Source organism: Ipomoea nil, unplaced genomic scaffold (genome assembly GCF_001879475.1).
Source record: "Ipomoea nil cultivar Tokyo-kokei standard unplaced genomic scaffold, Asagao_1.1 scaffold3162, whole genome shotgun sequence".
NCBI classification, from domain to species: domain Eukaryota; kingdom Viridiplantae; phylum Streptophyta; class Magnoliopsida; order Solanales; family Convolvulaceae; genus Ipomoea; species Ipomoea nil.
The window spans coordinates 230247-242838 of NW_017619590.1; the positions used below are offsets into that span (position 1 = coordinate 230247).

At 36.1% G+C, this 12592-nt stretch overlaps 1 long non-coding RNA gene across 1 annotated transcript; it reads left to right on the top strand.

The window, feature by feature from the left end:
- Positions 1 to 906: 906 nt before the first annotated feature.
- LOC109167454 lies at positions 907 to 9494 on the top strand. Its single transcript, XR_002051859.1, has 3 exons — positions 907 to 1103; positions 2432 to 2434; positions 9483 to 9494. It is a non-coding gene; the product is annotated as an uncharacterized LOC109167454 (long non-coding RNA).
- Positions 9495 to 12592: the final 3098 nt, after the last annotated feature.

The window sequence follows — 12592 nt, forward strand, 5'->3', positions numbered from 1 at the left end:
TTGGCTCTTATTAGTATAGTAGATGATCAATATGAGCCATGCATTTGATTAAAAAATTTGACCGTCAATTTTTCTATACATTATAGGCCTAACTCTCTTTGGCTCTTATTAGTATATATATATAATAGATAGATTACAAATTAAAATTTTTAGTCCCTTAGGGTTTCCAACTCTAGACGCAGTCACATACAATTGGGCATGTACTCCATGCATTTTCACCGGCCATTACTTTGGCATCAATAACATGGTCGGACAATGGAATTTGTGCTTGTGCTTGCCATGGCAGGGTTACAAAATCTAAGCCAGTGGACAGAAAGGAATTTGTGCTTGCCATGGGTTACACTTGTCAGGGGATGGCACCGTTTTTCTTCATATTACTATGTAAAACTCTGCATTTCTGTGCCCAGATTCTTTATCTCCTATAATCTAGCTAGTACCAGTATCTACAATTGTATATGTAATATTTTTTTCTTAAGAAAATCATGTCTGTTTGCAAAATAAAGCCTGATGCATTGAAGTATAATTGCTTGGAAATTGGAATTTACAGTGTTAATTTAAACAAATGAAATTAGTAATTTACACAGATGAAATTACTAATTTAAGAGTAATTAATATATTCCATTATTCTCTTTTATATCGTGATTGGCCCCCCGCATTCTTCAGTCCTGGCTCCGCCCCTGATCGCAAATATGGTGCCTTCTTATGTTCGGAATGCTGATTACTAACCATGCACCACTTTCTAATCCATTGCTACACCTCTAGTGGAATAATACGCATCCAAGATATTATATATGAATATAGTTTTGCTGTTCATGCAGACCGGTCATGTTGTTCTTGTTGTTACTGGTTTTTACTTTTTTTAATAAATAAATATATAACCTGCTCAAAATTTTGAAAAATTTTCACTCTTCAATAATAACACTGAACTGATTGTCGTTGTCCTTACTTTTGATGAAGCACAGTAGTAGATTAGTTTAGCAAATTTTACAGTAATTTTTTATCCATTTAGATATGCAATGAGAATTCAAGAGCTTCCCAACCAGTGCTTTATTTTACACATCATATTGGTGCTAATTTCCAGCACGGTTTAATGTCTCAACAAGGTTAGTCATCCTGCTTGTTTTGGTTAAGTACATATATATGTCCTTTTTCTAGCAAAATCATGCAAAAAAAGGTCCGATTATAAAAATTCTTAATTCTTGACATCACTTCTAATTTGTTGCAAGTTGGTAGTTCAACTTTGAGTGCTCCTTTTTCCTTTTTCTCCCTTCTTAATCCAAATGTTTTCCTCTTCTTCATTTTAATTGAAAATTTTCAGTTCTTTAATGGCTGCCATAACATGCCTTGTTGGATTACATTGTGGGCACATTCTTGTGCAGGTCAAGGTAAGATGCACTCTGCTGCTATTTGGCTTATTTGAAAACTTAAATTAAATCCTATCATTATTTTCTTCATTATTTTTTATCACACGTATCTGTTATTTTGATGTAGGGTCACAAGCAAATTAAAGGATAATATTTTGGTCCATATTCTCCTTCCCACTACTGATTGTTGGACTTGTGCGGGTGGTTGTAGGTAATGTTGATTGTATTTCACATGCATTTATATCTAGGAATTAAAATTTTGTAATAAAACAATGCACGAAGTGTTGTTGTTTCAGGCATTCCTCTTTCTAAACCACTCTATACATTGAGCTATATATATGTACGTTCACCACCACTGGAGCTTCAGCCATTGCTTTTACCATCATATATTACATTGTGAGTGTACACTTATATTTTAAGTCATTCCTTTCATCCAAGCTTGAAATTAAGGAAAATAATAGTTAGGCCAAAGCGTCCTGAATGTAGGTTTGTGTTGAAATAGGTCAATAAAGAAAAGGTTAACTATATGTTGACGTAATTTGTTTGAGGAAACCAATGATAATATTTCAATGGATGGGAATGAATGCTCTTATCATCTATGCTTTAGCTTCCTGTGACATCGTTCCTGCAGCTCTTAGCTTCAAGGTCTCTATCATCCCGCAACACGCAAGCATGTTAGGTCATTTCGATCATCCCGATTTCGTGTAGAAGGGTAGCAACTCTATTCTCACAAAGTGGTTTAGTGAGAATATCTGTGACACCCCGTAATCCAAATTCAATGAAAGGATTAATTGAGTAATTTATCCTAATCCAATTGATAATTTAATTCCTTAAACTCCTGAAAATTCAATAGTCGGGGACTAGTAATTGACTAGTCAACCCAAAGTCAAGTGTTGTACCTAAAGCTTTGTGAGTGGTTCCCTTGTTCCCTTACACCTCTTCATTTTAGTAAGGGTAATAAAGACATTTCACCTTATGTTAGTAATGCAAGCTAACGTAGAAGACACCCCTCATTCTTTCCCCTTACACTTTCCAAACTTGAGCTCCTCCTTCTCTCTAAAAGTTAGATAGTTTTTCTTCCATGCCAAGTTGGAGCTTTGCAAAATCTTCAAAGTTTGTCTCCAAGATTCCACCTTTCCTACGTTTGAGCATCTAGGAGGGTAAGATCTATGTTTATCTTGTGTTTTTAGTGTTTTCTAAGGTGTCTTTTCTTAAAGATAGAATCTTTATGATCTTTTGGTGTGTTCTTGAAGTGGGTGTGGAAGGTGAACCTTATTAGGAGCTTGGTGAAGTGTTAAGTGAAGGTTTTTGTCTACAAGAGGTAACCCATGCTCTATAAAATCTATTTTTCTTACCTATATGATGATTTCATAGATTCTACATGTGTTTTGCTATGAAATGTGAGTGTTGATGCATTGTCTTGTGAAAATGCATATCTAGAGCTTGTTATTAGGGTTCTTGTATGCCATTGTTTGGCTATTCCTTTGATTCAAGTCATTTTGTTGTATTTGGTGTGATTTGGCATGTTTTGGACTTGAATTTGAGCTTGGAGTTGAAAATCCCCGAGGGATTGTTTTTGGTACATGGTGTGTACCCGCGGGCGGAACGGCGGGCGGGGCACCACCCGTCACCCCACCCGCGGGGTACAAAGCCTCGTGGGAGTGGTTCCCGCGGGCGTAACCACGAGTGGAGGTCCACCCGTGGCTCCACCCGCGAGTACAATGTTGGTGTTGTTTGGGGATTTGTTCCCCGTGATTCTTTTGACTCGGTATTTGGTCTTTTGACTTTCTGATGTTCTTTTATGGAACTATTTGAGCGTCTTCTTGATATTTCGTATGTCTAGAACTATATGGTAGGATTCCATGTAGGTTTTGGTGTCTTGAATCGTGCTAAGTGTTCAACATTGTGATTCGTTGAACCGTGATGAGTCTTGTGTGTTCTTCGGAACTACGTTTGGTTTACGCGTTTGATAAGCATGCTAGTTCGGTGTTTAAATGCTAGCATGTGTGTTGTTTGTCCTTTCCTATTGTTGATGATGACTTGTGTTAATCATCGCTGTTGTTGGACTGTGATCCATTCCTTGATTGAGTATGGTTTCATATCTTCGTTGTGATCCGTTGATTGATTCCTGTTGTGGTGTGGTGTATGTGGTTGTATCTGGATTGCACGATTAATGGTATGGGACATTAGTCCCCAAGGTACGGCAGTGGTCCTCGTGGTGGCCATGACGCGATTATGGAGTTTGTGACCTGAGTGATGGGTTCACGTATTTCTTGGGTGGCATGTGTTGTCGTGTGTGTGATCGGTACCCTCGTGTACTATGAATCGGTGGTCTTGTTGGTAGTTGTTGGTGGGGGACGACGGTCCCAGGAGGGAAAAGGTTGGACTTGGATGTACAGGGGACTTAGAGGTAATGGTTGGAACTAGACATAAGGTTGGGGGTAGACAAAAGGTTGGAACCGGGCATAAGGTTGGCATCTCAATTCGTGATGGGTGATGTCACGAAGGCTTGTGTAGCCGTTGTTGTGCGTTTCTCTATTTGTGACATGTGTTGTCACAAAGGCAATGTTTTGCCAATGGTTGTGTCCTTATTCTCTTGTGTTATGCATGTCGGGTGTTAATCTACTGTGTGATGGTAGATTATGCCTTGAGCCGTTCTTGTGAGTCGTTATTGCTACTTGATGTCTTGGGATGTGTTCCCTTATCTTTATTGTGAGTGCATAGAGTCTTGTGTTGATCTCTATCTTGGCTTTGAAATTGATATATACTATATCCCGTTTCGCAAATGATTTTGTATACATATAAACTATCTACATATATTATTTCACATGTATTGTTGGGTTACCAGCATCATTCGCTGACCGGGCGTCGTCCCATATATATATATATATATATATATATATATATATATATATATATATATATATATATATATATATATATATATATATATATATATATATATATGTGTGTGTGTGTGTGTGTGTGTGTGTGTGTGTTTCTTTCAGGTGCTGATTAAATGAGGGCGCAGTCTAGAAGCTGTTAGAATAGATCCCCTTTTCTTTATGTTGATTTGGGTCTGCGTGCCTTTGTTTAGACTTAGACGTTATGTGTTGACCTTGGTTTTGAGATTGATAGATCATGTTGCAGATGTTTACGCCTGTGCGTTCACCATTGTGTGAGTGTGGCGTGACACTCTACGTTTTCCATCTATTTCATATCTAGTCTTCCGCTATGTATGTTTTATGGTTAGTTTATCTGCATGTTTAAGGTTTAATTTGGTATGAAAATCGGGGTTGTTACAAACCCACTTTGCTATTCTGACCACTGAAGGAAGTGGTCAGAAATAGCGACCACTTTTCTAAAGTCGTCAGAAAAAAAAGTCCACCAGAATAATAGAGCGGCTGTGGATTTTCAGACAACCGGCAGTCGAAAATTCCGACCACTTGGAGGTAGCTAGTAAAAAAAAACATTTCAATTCTCTGTAGTGAATATATATATATATATATATATATATATATATATATATATATATATATATATATATATATATATATATATTGTTGCAAGATGGTAAGATATTTGGTGGAAAACTATACATATTTCATTCGATTATAATCTTTCAATTTCATTAAATGATAAAATAAGTTGTTGAAATACAAACCCAATCCACCTGAATATATATTCAGGTTTCTTGGTGAAGATTGAACTACTCAAACCCTGAGGCACAGAGTTGTTTATTTAAACAACATGTCTGCAAAAAGAGTGGATACTCAGAAGTGAGACATTAATTGAAAAATGTTTGTCCATGTGACACAACACAAAACAATTTCTAATCAATGAAAACCATAAATTTTCATAAAAAAAAGTAGCTACCTTAAATTTTATAACATAAAGAACTGGGCCAAACAACTCTTCCTTCGCGAAATTAGCACTTGGAGATATTTCTACTATTGTTTGCTGCACAAAGTATACCTCAGATAGTATAACTAAACCTCCTGTAAGGATCTTGCCTCCCTGAAAATTAAATCTATTAGTAAAATTTTATAGAAAAAACAAGAGTCAAAGAAACAAAGCATATAAGAAACCAATTGCTGCTCCTGGTTGTCTTGAGATGTGATCTGGTTATTCCAAGACAATATCATTCATTCTTCAGAAGGACAAAAATAATGGTGGAACTTAATTTTATATATATATATATATATATATATATATATATATATATATATATATATATATATATATATATATATATATATATATATATCATTTCACTACAAAGGAATTCTCTCTGTAGTGAAATGAATGTTTTTTTATTTGTTGCTTCGAGTCTTCCGACCACCAAATTGGTCGGAAAATCTAGACTCGCCCGATTGTTTTGTTGGTCAATTTTTTCCAACCACTTTATAAAAGTGGTCGCTATTTCCGATCACTTTTTTCAGTGGCCGGAAATAGTGAAGAGGGTTTTTCCGAATACCCAATTTGGTCGGAAAAGTGGATGGAGCAAGAATTTCCGACCTAATTAAGGCCATTTCTGATCACTTTCAGGAGGTCAGAAATTCATTTATTTCCAGTAGTGATAGCTAATCGAGTCACGGAATCGTTGAGATACAGAGAGAGTTTGAGGTGCGGAGTTGGAAATTTACGCATGTTGAAAAAAAAAACTTCATGTTGTCATGCTAATATTAACGTTTTTTTTTTGTTGAGATAAGCTAATATTAAAGTTCATATACTACTAGATTGCTGGATATATGCCTATCTAAAGAATAAAGTGTCACTTGCGTCATCAAGAATTAATTATAGCCGGATCAGTGGTGGAGCATGGATTTACGTTAAGTGGGGGCGAAAAAGCAAAGGTAAAATGAATTAAAAAATGTTCAAATACAAAATACAAAATATCAAATATGAATAAAATTGTTAAACAACTATATGCTATAAGTACAAATGGAATGCATAAATAGTGAAAAACAAATGGCAACTAAACGGAGCAGTGAAAAAGAAATGGCAACTAAACGCAGTTACAAGGGGCAATATTAGAATATTATTAATATTAGTAGATGGAAAAAAAGATAAACAAAGGGCAACTAAGTGGAATGCATAAGCATTGAAAAACAAATGGTAACTAAACACAGTTACAAAAGGCAATATTAGATGGAAAAAAAGAAGCAAGCAACAAGTTTCTAACTGCTGACCTTTCATTCATATTAAGAGGCAAAACAATGGCCTTACCATCCAAGCCAACCCAAACCTTATTTAAATCTTGGTATATATAATATATATACAATTTATATGGGGTAGGGCAGTGGGGGCAGCTGCCCCCACTGCTCCCATTGTGGCTCCGCCACTGACTAGGATAATTAGGATGACATAACTTAATTAGTGGGTGAGTTAATATTGTGCCTAAATTAGCATATGGACACGTCAAGGCAAATTTTCCCCACCCTATGCTCCGCAAATATCAGGACCAGGAACCCAGCATGAGCTCTCCAACCAAAAGAAAGGATGCATCCGAATCAAAAAGAGGAAACACAAGACATGAGTCCAATCAGTCACGACACGATAGTAGAAGAAATTCAATGGTCGTAAATGAATCCAGTGAAGTGGCTGAACCCGAAGAGAGCACATCAAGCTCTAGCTCAGATAGTGAAAGTTCAGAAGTTGAAAAAGGACTCATGTGTTTGTTTGGCCGAGAGGAAGAAGAAAACAACTTATGTCTGATGGCCAATAATGATGACGTAAATTCTAAATCCTCCTCATCTACTCAAATAGAATCTAGCTCGGAAAGTGAAGGAAATCCAAATGAGACAATCTTTGAGATGATGATGGATTTCAAGGTAATTGAAAGCACATACTCCAAGTTAAAAGAAGAGAACTCTCGACTTAAGATCAGTTATGATGAGCTCAGACGCGTTAGAATTAGAAACATAGGGTTAGCCATCACCAGTTCTTTTTCTTAAGGAGTAGTGCACAGAAAGAGAGTTACGGGAGCAAAATTTGTGTGAGGTCGTTGCATCATTTACCAATTCGTCTAAGATGATAGAAAGAATGGTGAATGCATCAAGACCGCGAAGGGAAAAAGTCGGAATTGGCTATGACACAAAGTTCCCCATCACAAATCCTGTTGAACAAACCCATGGATCCTTCTTCTACTGGAGGTTTAAAATCCGTGTTTATTCAAGGACCAACCCAGATGCCTGAGCCAATGAATCAGATTAACAAGGGTAAAACACCATAAACAACAAGGCATTATAAATGAAAGGCTATCCAATGTGTTGTGGAACCAACAAATGGAAATCTCTCGAAAGGCAATCCTAGATATGGCAACATTGTCAAAAGGAATGGATCAAAAGTAAATAGACCAAGTCTTTGTTACAACAAAGATTAGCCTACGAGGAATTACCACTTTAAGGAAAACCCTAATGTTAATCAGAGGCAAGTTTGTCTTGTGAATCAACGCAAAGGTTATTCACATGAAGGACGGAAGAATCGACGAAACTGGCATACCAAGTCTAAGAGGTCACTTAGAAGACCGATGACAGGCGACGGAAGGAGTGGACCTTCCGATGAAGACTGGCTTGTGTTTCCCGAACCTTTGTCGAAAGCAGAATTCGAGAAAATTCGCACACACAAACAGACTAACTATTCTAAGGTGTATTGCAATCCACCCGAAACCTATTTTCAAAGTCAATACAAAGCCAAAACTTTTGCAAAAATCCATTATGCTTATCGCGTCTTTAATGGATAAAGAGGACCAAGAATGAGCAACACTAGCTCTAGATTCGTCTGGATCCCAAAACTGACCACTAACCCTCAAGGACCCGAAATCGAAAGGGTGCCTAAAATTGCATAAGTTTTTATTTCAGGACAACAAGATTATATGGTACGTTGACAGTGGATGCTCAAGACACATGATAGGTGACAAATCAAATATGAGCAACTATAAGGAAGTTGATGGCCTCAAAGTCATATTTGGAGGGGAATCTAGTGGAAAGACAAAAGGAATGGGTGATATCATCAGAAACAGATTAACCATTCAAGATGTCTCATATGTTGAAGGACTCAAGTTTAATCTTTTGAGCACTAGTCAGTTCTCTAGGGGCTACAAAGTGGAATTTTCAAAGGACAAATGCAATGTCATCATTACTGAGAATGGAGACATTGTTCTATCTGCAATTCGAAAGAAGAATATGTACGTGGTTGCATGGGAATCCTCAAAAGCAAATGTTTGTCTTGTTGCCAAAAGTAAAGTAGATCTGAGCTGGAATTGGCACAACAAGATAAATCACCTAAATCTCAAAACCATCAGCAAATTGGCAAACAGAGACCTTGTTGAAGGTTTACCGAAAGTAGCTTATGTCAAAGATAGAGTTTGTGATGCTTGCCAAAAAGGAAAACAGATCAAAGCTTCATTCAAGTCTAAATCTATAGATACAAACTCTCGATCATTAAGTCTTTTTCATATGGATCTATTTGGACCATTTGATCCTGTCAGTCTAAGTGGACGAAAGTACACTCTCGTTGTAGTGGATACTACACAAGATACACTTGGACATTGTTTCTAAAGAAGAAAATGAAACTGAAAAGATGTTACCAGAACTTCTAAGACAGCTTCAAACAGAAAAGGAAGTTAGAAACATAGGAATCATATCAAATCAGGGCACAGAGTTCGTGAACAAAGTAATCAAAGATTTCTGCAGACAAAAATAACAAAATGGCATTTGCCATCAACTATCGGCTGCACGAACACATCAATAAAATGGAGTTGACAAAAGGATGAACAAAACTCTCAAAGAAGCAGCACGAACAATGATAGCCCACTCTGGACTACCTAAACGCTTCTGGGCTGAAGCAATCAACACAGCTTGCTACACTCAAAATCGGTCACTCATCAATAAAACTCATGGAGGTGCTTTGTTCATAACAACGGGAAGAATCATCTAAAAGCCTTCAACGAAGGAGCTAATGAAGGATTGTTCATGGGTTATCATCGGTTAGCAAAGCCTTCAGAACTCGGAACAAAAAAACCATGGTTATAGAAGAATCCATCCATGTCAAATTCGATGAAAGAGCTGAAAAGACTCCACTTATTGATGAAGCAATCAATGTAAGAAATCTGAGCATACAAGCTGAGCCAAGCAATGAGGAAGAAGAAAACTCGGATTAAACATAAGCAAAGCCTAAACCCTAAACATAAGCAAAGCCTAATTTCTGGAAAAAAAAAAAAAAAAAAAGCACAAGTGACAATTAAGCAAGGCATTAACTAATTAATTAAACATTAAAACTAGACAATCTATAATCTTTAATCATTAATCAAGTATTTAAGAAAAAATAAAACAGAACATATAATTAGCAACATAAATTATGTATATCATTACCATGTATAATTAGTGTAATTAAACATTAAAACTAGATAGTCTCTAATTATATAGATTCACGGACTAGCAAAACACCAATCCGCATTTGAGTTCGGATTGGAATTATGATTCAAGTGAAGTAAGCCTATTTCTTTTTATTTATTTATTTATTTTGAATTTTTCTTTTGATCTTTATTTTAATTTCTAGCTTTCAAAGCATTAGCTCTAGCGGTTGACTCGCTTATTTGAGTAATTAATCGTTGTTTTTTTTTATAACATTTTTCAATGTTCACTAATAAATCGGCTAATTAAGCTCATGTTTCTATAATCAATTCGATCCCCCGATTGAATCGGGGGCAAACGCCTACGAAAAGATAGCCTGTAGTAAGGTTTTTTTTTTCTTTTAGGGGGGAGGGGGGGGGGGGTGTGAATCAAACACGTAACCTTCTGATCTGGAGTCAGACGCGCTACCATTGCGCCACGGATCCACTGTTGAACAACTTTAACTTACAATTTTGTATACTGGTATTCTTTCTTTAGAATTAATCTCACATTTAGTTGCAAGATTACAATTGACATATTCCTTTTAATTAATTAACAAACAGAATAAATATGACGAAATTACTAATTGATGACTAAATATAAAAATACTATGGTAATTAGTCATATGATTAGAAGTAAAATTTAGTTTTCATGTTAGACATTGTCTTGATCTAAGACGAAATAGGAAGCTTCTTCTCCATGTTGATATCTGCATCAGTGTTGAATTAGGAATTGTTGCGGGTCTAGGAGGAATCATTATGCCTGGACACGTTGAGCAACAAGGTGAAACTATGTTTCTTAGACTACATTAGAGATTTGACAACAAATTCGAATTTTTTTTAGACTGCCATGGCTGTCTGATGACGGCCTCGGACAGCCATGGTCGTCCATGGCCGTTTGGAACGAGGGTGGCAGCCATGACCACCGCACTTGTTCCCGGTCATTTGAGGTCCAGATCTAGACCTCATGTTGACAGGCGTAGTTGTCCTCGCCGTACAGCCGGTGACTGGTTTTAATTATAATTTTTATTTTTAATTTGTAATGATTTAATAATAAATAAAAAGATTTTTAAAGAATAAAAGAAAAAAAATATTTTAAAAGCGACAGGTGTCAAGCTTGGGATGAATTAATCTGCTATACAAGCTAATTTAGACTTAATTGAACTATTTTACAGGTTCAGAGGATCTGAATGGCGCTTTTTTTACTTAGTGGACCTAATTGCACTATCCCGATTGGATGACTTAGGGGGGCCAATTTGACACTTTTTCCTAAATTGAAAAAGCTAAATAAAAAACTCATATAAATATATGGATTAACACAGTCAACTTCTTTGGCGAGACTTGAATCATAGAGAGGATGTACTACTAATACAAAAGAATTAACTTTAAATTTGATCAAATTTAAACTATGAATGCATTTAAGTTGAGGATTACCAAATTAAAACCAATTCCGCACTTAATCTTGTAGTCCATGATTCAGGAAATGCATTTTTTTTTAATTCTTGGTTAAACACGATCATTAGTTACACAAAAAGATTTAAAAATGCTTGGAAGTTAAAAGGTATATAGACTAAAGAAACTATATAAGAAAATTACAAGAAAATAGTAAATATAAATATAGAATAAAATTAAGTTACACTAGGAAAAACTATCCAGCATAAGTCTTTTCCTCAAGAAGATTTGTGGAAAAGAAGTGTAGCTTACTATCAAGTCACACTCTTAATCTCGAAGTAAAGTATTCATTGACATAGATGTTGAGCTGTGAAGATCTGTGACACCCCGAAATCCAAATTTGATTAAGGGATTAATTAAATAATTAATCCTATTTCAATTGGTAATTTAATTTCTAAAATCCTGAAAATTCAATAGTCGGGGACTAGTAATTGACTAGTCAACCCAAAGTCAAAGTTGTACCTTGAGCTTTGTAGGGAGTTCCCTTGTTCCCTTACACCTCTTCATGTTAGTAAGGGTATTCTTAACTTTTCACCTCGTGTTAGTATTGTAAGCTAAGTAGAAAACCCACATTTCTCTCCTTACACTTTCCAAATTCTAGCTCCACCTTCCCTCTAAAAAGGTAGATAGCTTTTCTTCCAAGCCAAGTTGAAGCTTTGTCAAAACTTCAAGAGTTGTCTCCAAGATTCTACCTTCCATACATTTGGGCATCTAGGAGGGTAAGATCAATGTTCATCTTGTGTTTTTAGTATTTTCTAAGGTGCCAATTTAGACTTAGTACTTGATGATGTTTGGTTTTAGATTTTGAACAATGCAGATGTTAGCCTGTGCGTTCACCCTTGGGTGAGCGTGGCATAGCACCCCTATACTTCCAGTTTATATATTTCCTCTTTCAGCTTTTCGCTGTGTTTGATGTTTTGGTTTAGGAATCTACATGTTTAAGGCTTTAAATAGCATGGAAATTAGGGGGTGTTACAAGATCAACCCTGAAGCTTTATTGTTAGTTGGCGAAAAGAAGTGTAGTTTACTATCAAACTACTCTTAATTATCCCAAAGTAAAATATTCATAGATATAGATAAAGGGAGTGGCGAGATTGACTTGAAACCTACTATTGGTTGTTGAAAAAAGTGTAATTTACTACTAAGTTACACTCTTAATCTCGAAATAAAATATTCATTATGGGATATTGACTGTATAGGCACTTTGACGAAAAGTATGATAGTAGCCAAACCCACAATTGAAGAAGAATGAGGAAACGCCAATTAGACAAGCATTATCCATGGTCACACCCTGCACATGCTTCAGTACAAGAAGGCAAGAACAACACTACCCAACCGTAGTCATTGGCACTTTGCGAATCTCTAATGTAGTCAAAGAAAT